The 10,556-nt window shown below is 43.8% G+C and overlaps 1 protein-coding gene across 10 annotated transcripts in view; it reads left to right on the top strand.

The window, feature by feature from the left end:
• Positions 1-1,030: 1,030 nt before the first annotated feature.
• Pcdh15 (protocadherin related 15) overlaps positions 1,031-10,556 on the top strand; it is a 1,435,070-nt gene continuing 1,425,544 nt past the window's right edge. For 3 of the 10 annotated variants that reach the window (XR_008219808.1, XM_052744714.1, XM_052744713.1), the window contains exon 1: positions 1,054-1,910. The gene's annotated coding sequence lies outside the window, so the exon portion shown is untranslated. Of the gene's footprint in view, positions 1,911-10,556 lie in introns of all 10 variants that reach the window. The other 7 variants (XR_008219809.1, XM_052744718.1, XM_052744724.1 and 4 more) reach the window with 6 other exon arrangements.

Genomic DNA, 10,556 nt, shown 5'->3' with positions numbered 1-10,556 from the left:
TTTAAAAGGCTTCAAGTGAATACAAAGAAGGGAGCCCACAGAGGAGAAAATCCAGTAGTGCCTGGCTTTCGCCCTCAGCTTCCTCTAGTGTTGAGATCTTGCGTTTTTCAGCATTCTCAGCTTAATATTAGGAGTCCGCAGGGACGCAGGAAAGGGCGCAGACCTTAAGGATGGAGCTCTGACCATCTTGCCTTTTCCTAAAACAGACTGAGAAAACGCGGTAGAAATGGGAATTTTTTTCCTTTTATCTTCTTTTGCCTTCCCAGTTATATATCCAATCTCTGCTTAATCTGACTCTGTGTCTTTAAAATATCACGTCACGGTGCTTGAAAACGTAAAATCAGTGCGAAACGGACTCATTTTACACACATGTAGAGATACTTTCATTTCTCACAGCCAACTTGGAAATTGCTACGGAAACCTTGGAATACGTCACTTAACGCAAGCTGGGTTTTTTTTCCCCCCTCTCTCTCTTTTTCTTTCTTTCTTTTTAAGGAATACTACTCCCCCCTGCAAAAGCTCTTAAGTCATTGATGAGTGTCAGAAAGTAAGGTGGTCATGGGTCTGGGGCGCTGGATGCGTGTGGGACGTTTGAACACGTGGACATTTTCCACTTACTGTCCCTGGGTTGAGAAGTAGGCAGTGGGGGCTGCGGGGAAGTTAGCATGTTATCTTCACAGAGATTTCAAGACCGGACAGTCTAAATCATTTTGTAGCTAAAAGGATGTCTCGGTGGGTTTGAGCTCGGCCAAATGAATCAGTGATGACTCAAGAGCAAGCCAGAAAAGTGTCTTTTCCCAGAAGCAGGTGTTGAGCGCCTGGGCGACCCAGTCAGCGGGCGCGCGCGCAGAGTGGCCAGAGCCCCCTCTGCTCCACCAGCGCACCGCGCGCGGTGCCGCCCTGCAGGACCCCGGGGGACTCGGACCCCGTGCGCCATCCGCGCTCCCACCCCCACCTGCACCCGGAGCTCTCCGTGGCCCTGGCGGCAGACTCGGCCGAGCGAGCGAGCGAGCGAGCGCTGCAACCGGTGGGGCGGGGAGACCTGGCGCTCGCCCCGCGGGCCCGGCAGCCTCTGACGTCCTCCTCTCGGGCCTTTAAAGGAGTGGGTCGCTGCGCAGGAGAGACTCGACTTTGGAGCTGTCACTTTGCGGGGAGGGAGAAAGCCGCTCCGCTCCGGCAGGCGACAGCGCGGACGCCACTGTGGCCGGCCACTGCGTAGGGACGGGGTCGGATCAGCGCTGTGTCCCAGCATCCTAGGCAGCCGGAGTTGCGTTGGTCACTCTCGCCTGGCGGTGAACCTTAGGCGTCCCCGCGCCTTCCCCTGCACACGCATACCAAGGACCATGAGGTGCGCCCGCGGTCGCCGGTAGAGCACAGAGCCATCTCCCGGGCTCAGGTGCCTAGTGATTTTTCTCCCAGCCCGGAAAGGCGCCTCTGGGAATCCGCACCTGCAACTTGTTTGGTTTCCTCTCCCGCAGCGTGTGCAGCGGCAGCATCAAAGTTTCTCTGCCTTCCTCGGGAATCCGCCGTTTGGATCGGTCCTTCCCGCGCGGTCTCCCCAGGCCTGCGGGTGAGCGGATCGCCGGGCGCTCGGGTGAGAGGCGCGGCACGGGCGGCGTGGTCGTGGCGAGCTCGGGGAAGGAGCTGCGGCCGGGGATTCCCCGGCTGACCCTTTGGGGTGCGACGGAGCTGGGTGAGCGCAAGAAGAGGAGCTACAAGGTTCAGGGACGCCCGTGCCCTCACAGTGGATGTTAATCACCTTGCTGATTGCTTCTCAATTGGGAACTAGTGGAGAGCGCAGCGCGGGGCAGGCGCGCTCTGCGGGACCTGGGCTCCGCGGCAGGGATCAGTGCAGCTGTGGCTGCGGAGGCACCGAGGGAGGACGCCGCGGTGCTCGCCGGAGCCTGAAGGTAGGCAAGGGGTTGGGATCCCGACTCTCAGGCCCAGCTCAGAATTAAAGAAAAAACCGCGTCTGTGTTTCCTGCAACCTAGTTCTCACCCTCCTCTCTCTGCGCACCCCTTCTCTTGGGAACCCAGGGGACCCAGGACTTGGCCAGGCGCGACCTCCATTGCCCACCGGAATGCCCAGGGCTAGCTCCTTCAGCGGCCCTGAGCTGCGGTCCTTGAGCTTCCCAGAGAAGTTGATATACCTTGAGATTTTGGTGATGGCTAACTTGATCAGATGTAGTTTATTAAAGGATGTGTTTCCTGTGGGCAAGAATTATGGGAAATTAATGTCACTGTCATTTACAACTGCTAGCACAGCTCAGTATCCCCTTCCTTCTCCCCCAAAAGTTTCCCGTAGCAAGTTTTCTTAACGTCCAGATGAAGTCAATTGAGGCTTGAGGTTTCCATGTTGGCAGGCAGAAGGAAGATGCGGCTTTTTAGAAGGGTAGGATAAAGGACATAGTGTGTTCATATTCATTCATATTCTCTCTCTCTCTCTCTCTCTCTCTCTCTCTCTCTCTCTCTCTCTCTCTCTCACACACACACACACACACACACACACACACACACACACACACACACACACTTCTGCAATGTACAGAGTGCAGGCACAATGACAACCTTTGCTGTTTCCAGACCTGGAAGTTTTTTGTTGTTGTTGCTTTGTTTTAATTTAAAATATCGGACTTTTCAGTTAAGAGTGGTAAGTGGTAAGAGCACTCTAGATAATTCTGTGGTAAGAACAGACTAGACATACATGGTAGAAGTTCATAAAGAGTGTGTAACTGAGCTGGACTATTGTATAGTAGCTAAAAATATGAGTGGCCCCAAGTGATCAAAATGACTACTACATTTTGGGAAATGATATTTTTAACAGTGGTCGGTGTGGAGGGGGATTTAAAAGTCAACGTTTCCAAAATTACTCAGGCGGAGAGACTGTGGATGGAAAGATAGAGTTAACTTTCAGAAGGTGGCTTGTGGAAAACCAGGGCTTGGTGCTTCGGAACTACATATGGTAATCACTGAAATAAATGAACTAGTTAGTATTCCAGGCTTGCAATGCTTGGCTCCACAGAGAGACTGCTGTTACATTTCATTTCCAATCTCATTTGTGGTAATAGAATAATGTTGGATGGGTTTATCCACTTCCTCACGTGTGTGTTGTCAATTCCAAGATGCCCTGCAAGGCAGAGAGGCAGGAGGTCCAAGATGTAGCCTTTAAACCTTTCTCCTCCTCCCACTGAGCTCCCTTCCCGGGATGCTCCACTCTCCCTCTCTGTCTCTCTCTGCTCTTTTTCTTCCCTTCTTCTCTACCCCCATTTGTTTTCATTTACTCCCATGGCTTGTGGTTTCTCAGTCAGTGCCTTCTGCTCTTGTGTTCTTCCTCACAGGGCAGCCCAGAGCGAGGAGTTTCCTGAATAAGTTAATAACGCATTTTGTGGACATGTGGAATCCCTTCCCAGATACTGAGTAGAGAAGGCAGCCTTCTGAGCTACATAGGAGGTGCCAGTGTGGTCCACAGAGGAAGGAAGAGTAGAATTCACAGGAAGTCATGCTAAGTCAGAAAGAAATAGGAACTCTACTTAGGGCGAATTGAGCCTGTAAAGAGAAGGCAATTGAACACCAATTAGGAAAGGTGTAAGTGTGAGCCTGTATGCGCTCACACGTGTGTGCAAAGTGTGAGTGCTCTTCAGCAGGAGTCAGCCTTATGTGAGATCTCTGTGAGGAGATGTATCTCAGGGCAGATCCATAACTTCAAAAAATAGTTGAACCTCCCAGGAAAACAAGCTCTCCTATGCAGCAGTTTACAAATGAATGATTTATTCTCAAGAATAAACTCCTCAAGTGTAATAGTTGTTTTCTTTAATGTTTATTCCCGAGGCTGAAGGACAGCTGGGCCCTAACAGAGGTTCAGGAATTTCTGGTTCACTGGTTCCGGTTTAGTCCCTTGGGTGACTCTGATGTCCTAATTCAAGAGACATCCTGTGACCAGTACAGGCTCAGTACTTTGCTGATGGACCAGCTTTCCATCAGCAATCCATGAGGCAAGGTCAGTAGGTGCATTTCTAGGACATTCTTATCTCCTTGAATTTACTTTGTCTTCCCTCATCCACACAATGGAGTCTTCTGTCTGTCCTCTGGGGAGGTGACTTTTCTCCAGTGCTAATGTGTCATTTGTAACATGCTTCAGCTCATGATTTATTTTTTTAAATATGAATGTATTGATGAGTCTGGATACAACTTGATAAAGATACTGATGATGATAACTTTATAAATGTACTAAGGAGTCTGACTAGATGACAATTTGGTCAATATATGGATGAGCATGATTATATAATACTTGGAAGTAATGATTGTGAAGTGCATCTTACTGGGGAAGAATACATTTTTAAGTACTTTAAAAATTGATAGATTATTTATATATTTTCTTAATGGTGAAAACCAGTTGATGTAACTTCTGTAACAATATATAAACCAACATTTAAATACATAGTATTAAAAATGCCAACAATGAGGTTTTTTTTGTCTAGGAATATGTCTTCCATTAATAACAAAGCTTCAGGAAGGCACTGTGAAAGTAAGGAGGATGTTTTAAGGGTAACTGGACACACTGACATTTCTTTGCTCTGTTTTGGTATTTTCATGAAACTCATCAGACCTTCCAGTGTCCATCCAAAGGACATTGGTCACCTTATATCATGGCATTCTGTGTGGTGAGCATCGGCTGGGCAGTGTCAAAGTTTGTTGCTTAATGATGCCTGCTTATCCCATACTCCTTTTGTCAGTTGCAAGCATTTGTAGATTTCTACCACAGAAGTTACATAGTAAGAACACAGCAGTACATCTGGAAATAGGAACTGTGTGTGTGTGCACACACACGCATACACAGGTACACGCAAACCCATGTAGATTTATATATGCCACTTGACTCAATTGGCCTTTCCTAGAGTGTCACATGCTCTGTCTAAGACTTGGTTGGCTACCCTTTTCATCTATGTGCATCTAGAATTTACTTTTTGAATGTAGCTGGCATGCTCTCATGAAAGGTGTCTTCTCAGGATGACAAGCTTATAAGCTTATTTCTGAGTTTTGTGTTTGTGTTCTCTTGAGCCTCCAGAGACCTCTTTAGATATGTGGTAGGTGGTGCTCTAAGGAACTCTGAGAAGGAAATCATGGGAGGAACTAGCTGAATCCTAGCAAGGCAGTCTAAGCAGAAAGGAGGACTGCTTTTCCCTAGAATTAACCCCACCACAGGTGTGCTGAGCGCTAAGAAGATGGGATACACAGCAGCCAGCACTCCTCCCTTAGTAAAATGGCTTGGGTAAACAGACACAGCCCTGATCACCAACAAGGTCCCCTCCATGCAAACAATATAAAGGGGCTTGTGTTGTGGGGTATCTATAGACTCCTTCCTCCCCACCCATGGGGCGAGAGAGAATTGCCACATGGTGGCACCATTGTGATGCCTACCATTCTGAAAATGTCCATGCTGAAACCTCTTCAGCTGAAGTCAAGCCAATGGCAACACTGGAGTTTTCTCTCATCTAAAACTAATAAGTATTAGATAAGGTATCTCATTGTTCACTACCGGCAAGGGTTTTGTTTGTTTGTTCTTTAAATACTTCATCTCTGAGAAGATGAAATCAGGACTCTTTATCAGGTCAGTCCTTTCTCGTTGATAATTAGAAGATGGGATTTGTCTTCTCATACTTATGATTATACTTATATGTGGGGGAAGAGGGAGGGAGGGAGGGAGGGAGAGAGAGAGAGAGAGAGAGAGAGAGAGAGAGAGAGAGAGAGAGAGAGAGAGAGAGAATGTCACGTGTCTGAGGAGGTTAAAAGAAAGAATAGGGTCCTTTTGGAGCTGGAGTTACAAATAGTTGTGAGCTGCCCAAAGTGGGTGCTGGAAACTGCACTCAGGTCCTCTGAAAGAGCAACAAGTGCTTTCAACTGCTGAGCCATCTCTCTGGTCCCAAAGAGGAAATTTCTGAAGATGATTTTGCATCTATGAGAAATACCCATTTCTCAATCAATGATACTGCTGTGTGCAATCTCCTTTCTCTCTTAGGTTCTTAAATTAAAATGACTCCTCAAACATACCCCCTCTGTGTTTACATTGAATTTATACATGCTACCTCAAAATTGAATGTATCTATTAAAACTAATAAGATATCAGATTCCTTAACAGGCTTGCTTTTCATTTTAAAAAAGACCCACTAGGAAAAGATAAATCTTAGCATGTACCAGCTGTATTCAGGTACTTCCATAGAACCATTACCAACACATCACAGACAATAAGTCACTTACACATAAGGCCAGCTGTTGAGTCTTTTAGACATCTATGGATTTCACATCCCATCCCTAGAGAACCCAAGATCATCCAAAGCCGTAAGGTTAAAACAGGAGGCAAGGACATCTGTGAAAACTCAGATTTGAGCAAGAAGAGTAGAACATTAATATTGATGATATACAGACAGCAAACCATGTGGGTGGGTTGCATGCCAATCCTTTTTTTATTTTCTAACCGACTGTTGGGGTTTCCAGTGGGGTCAGACTAGAAAGACATCATTGTAGCAAGTCTTGAACCCTCCATGCAGGAGGAAGTCAGGTGTCTGGGTTCAGTCCATATTTTCTTTGAGAGTTGGGAAGTTGCTTGATATTTTCCTTGAGCTTTGTTTGCCAGTTTGAAAAAAAAAATACGTTTTATGTATTAGTAACTAAAAACTCCATTCCAGGTGAGAAGTGACTTTTTCCTTTATAACCTGTTGCCATAAAACTTAAAATGGAAATATATTTATCTTCTGAGAAGTACTTTTCCTTGGCCACCTCTTAGCAAAATGCCTGTAATTGGCCAACCATATAATTAAAATAATGTCATACTTTTTGTATTTTATCCTTTAATATATTTTTAATTGAAATAGAATTTCAAAACTTTCCTCCTCCTTTCCCCTCTCCAACACCCCCACCCCCAGTTATTCTCCCTCGAACCCTCCCCATGTCCCCACTACTCTCAAGTTGATAGCTTCTTTTATTTCTTTTCACTGCTATGGAATAAGGGACACGTTTTTCAAGCTTCCAAAGATTTACCTTTTTCTAACCTTACTTTGTGAAGCAACATCATCTGATGCTATATCTTTACAATCAAATATATAAAATTTTTTTTCTATGGACAAGCTTGCTGAAAACCCATACAGTAATATTTAAAGAATGGACACAATTTTGTCAGGCACAGCTTTTTGTGCTGCATTAAATATGGTATATGCTTAACTCCAGGGACATGTTGCCATTGGTATTTAAAGCACTTGTGGGATGTGACATAGTGGTCACATCTGGTATATATTGGGGAATCAAAAACCCATCATAGACATCACACTTACAAAATTTAAGTTATATTTGATTAAAAAGTGTGAGGGATTGGTGTGACCCATAAGGACATGTGCTTAGGTAATGCATATATAATATTAAAAATGGGGAGATGGTCAGAGAGACAATAGCCCTAACCACCTTCCAAGTGAGAAAATACTGCTGAGTTAGGAGGTCTGACTTACAAAAAGAAGCCAGCTTTTGGAGTCAATTTTATAATTCAATGATGTATAAAAAGTTTCACTTTGAAAACTACTGTTATGACTCTTACATTTAAATTGTAGTAATTTTGCATTTAAAGCAAATATTACATGTGGCCACCAGGTTTGATCCCATTCTTCTTGTAGAAACGTGTGCTTTTCTGAATGATGAAGAGTCAGAGATGCGTCTAGGAAGATTTTAATGTAAAATCAAGTATTACTTTATAAGTATTTGTTTTATTTTTAATTTGGTGTTTGTATGTGTGTCTTTGTGGGTGTATGTGAATGTGAGTGCAGTGCTTATAGAGGCCATAGAGGGCACTGTTTCCCTGGAGCTAGTATTACAGGCAGTTAATTCTGAGCTTCTCTAAGTGGGTGTTAAGTGGGTACAGGAAACTGAACTCATGTCCTCTGCAAGAATAGTGAGCACTCTTACCTGCTGAGCCATCTTTCCAGCTGATATGATATACAACATCTGTTACATTTAAACTAAAGACCTAGACCTCAAAGGTATATGTATATAAGTATCCATCATCCTGGAGCATTTTTACCTTACCATGTTCAAGATAAGAATCACAAGTTCAGGAAGATTGATAATCTTTGTCCAAAGTTTCCTTGTCAAGAAGAGATTAGCATCAAGAAGTGAGAAACCACATTTGCCTCCCATATGGTAAAAGTTCACAGTGGGATTTCGAATGATCGGCATCAAACACTTTCAAGAGTTTGGATCGACTTTGGTAAAGTCAACTCTACCAGTAGGTGATGGCCGTTTGCCAGTAGGAATTTTCAATTTTGATAATGTTTTCATATGTATTATGGTTTAAAAAAAATGTTTTCCCTTGCAAGCCTAGGTTTTCAGTTCTTGGAAGCCAATTGTGTGAGTGCTGGGTGTCATGTCTCTTCACTAAAGCAGAAATCCTTGTTTTTACCATTGAAGTCACAAACAGGGTGGCTTTGAGACATCGACCTGTCATGGCGGGTGCACTGTTGCAGGTGTTATCTCTTTCTGGAGAGGAGATGTAGATATTCAGTGTGGACAGAATGCCCGCAGTGCCTGTAGACAGATGGGAGTTTCCACAGGGAAACTCTTATTTTTAGCGGAACTCCACACTCCACTGAGCTCCTTTCTGCTTGGTAAGTTCAAAAGTTCTTTCCAGTTTATTTGTCACCACGTTAGGCATTTTTCTCTTCGTGGGCATTCATCAGATTGGGCTGCCGTAGGGCTCCATTCTTCGTGCCGCAGCCATTAATAGATATGAGTTAAGGGTACAGGGCCGGTAGTTGGGCTTCCTGACTCCAAGGGTATTCTGAAATTTATCTCTTCGATCTCCTTTCTTTGCTGCCTGTGTCTCGCAAGTGCTTTAAGACTTCTGGGAAAGAGTTCAAGTAGAATGTATATGGTAATGTATAACACAGGGTTTAACTCTGAGTATTGTGGGCAACTGTTTTTCTGGGAGAAAACTATGAAACAAACACGAGTTGTTGGCAGTTGGATGTGAAGAGACAGGGATTCATAGACAAATGTGTGCATCAGCACATATATAAATAATAATACAGATGGCATTGCTCATATGCTTCAGCAATTAGGGCTGTTTCAGAAATGTTCCAGCTTCCACAGACTCACAAATAAAACACTGCACCAAGCACACCTACCTTAGACCCCAGGAGAAGGAAACAGAAAAGAAAAAAAAATTCCTGGCTGAATTTTCCAAATGAACATCTACTTCAATTAAAATTGAAAGAAACACATTAGCAAATGGAGGGTGTTCATTGTTTCTGGGGCTTTGAATAGCTACAATAAGTACAACAAATAGTGAAATGAATAAAACCATCTTGGACTTCTTTGGGAAATGTATTTGCTTTACATCATTATGCTTGTTGAACATTATCTGAAATGAGACCTCAGCTATTAGAAATGATTGTATTTCTTGTCATGAGGGCTCTGCATTCTATTCTGATCTTATTAGAATTGTATTTGCAAGAGTCACGTGTCTTCTTCCATTTGTTTTTCAGAACAAAACAATGTCCTTCAGGCTTCTTTATTGTTGCATTGCATCGATAAAAAGTTAGAGTAAAATTAACTTAAAAGTTTTAAGTGGAAAATAAACTCCTAGAATTGGGTTGAGTTCTAAAAGCTCTTTAGGATGGGAGAGCAATGTTTCTCAGGGGTCAGGTCTTCTGCCCTGGAACTTCTGCCTGAATGTCTTACCCAGGGCCACGATGAACTAAAGGGTGTAATGCAATCAGAGCAGTCCTGACTTAAATGAGCATCATCAGACAGTTGTTTAGGTAGAAAAGAATTAAAGGAAAGTACTGGGGAGTTGTGAGGTGATTTCACTTGAAAACATTGTAGAACCAATAAAATTCACTGGACATGTGTGTGCTGGTTTGGGGGGATACAAAGGCTTGGACCTTCTTCCTAGCAAGGCAGCAGCTGTGCAGGGTTCTTAGTTTCTCGCCATTGGAATATCTTATGACAGAATCTGTTCGCACTTGGTTTATGATCCAGCATTGTGCCTGTGTGTATGGTTTTCAATGGCAAAAACATGAGCACATTCCTGGACGTTCATGAACATAATGCATGCCATATTCATTTCCCATTGTTTATGGTAATTGTGATGAAGAGTATAGCTTCTTGAAAGAGAAGTGTTATTAATATGAGTGTGCTGTAGCGTGAATCTCCACAGGAGGTCTAGTTAGACTCTTTGACTTCAGAACTTAGAAACACATTCTATTTGTTCTACACCACACTCGGTGAGTAATGCCAAATAATGTTAAGAAAACAACGAATGCCTTGATAAGGAGCAAAGACCGAAGGGACACATGTCTTAGATAGGGATCTCCGTGACATATATCCTATTCAGTCCTATCTTCAAATCAATCATTTATTTGCAAACTTAGCTCTGCCTTGAAGAACACCATGGTATCAGCTGCACTTGTGTAGATAAACACGGGCATCCATTTGCATGTGAGGGGGTTTATTGTGGGCACTGTGGAGTTCGGGATTTCTAATTATTTGTGATGTGTAAACTGAAGGCCTGTGAA

This window comes from Peromyscus californicus, unplaced genomic scaffold (assembly GCF_007827085.1).
Source record: "Peromyscus californicus insignis strain IS unplaced genomic scaffold, ASM782708v3 Scaffold_19__1_contigs__length_69161282, whole genome shotgun sequence".
NCBI classification, from domain to species: Eukaryota; Metazoa; Chordata; class Mammalia; order Rodentia; family Cricetidae; genus Peromyscus; species Peromyscus californicus.
Note: the sequence above shows the minus strand (reverse complement) of the source record. Positions and strands in the feature narration are given on the sequence as shown.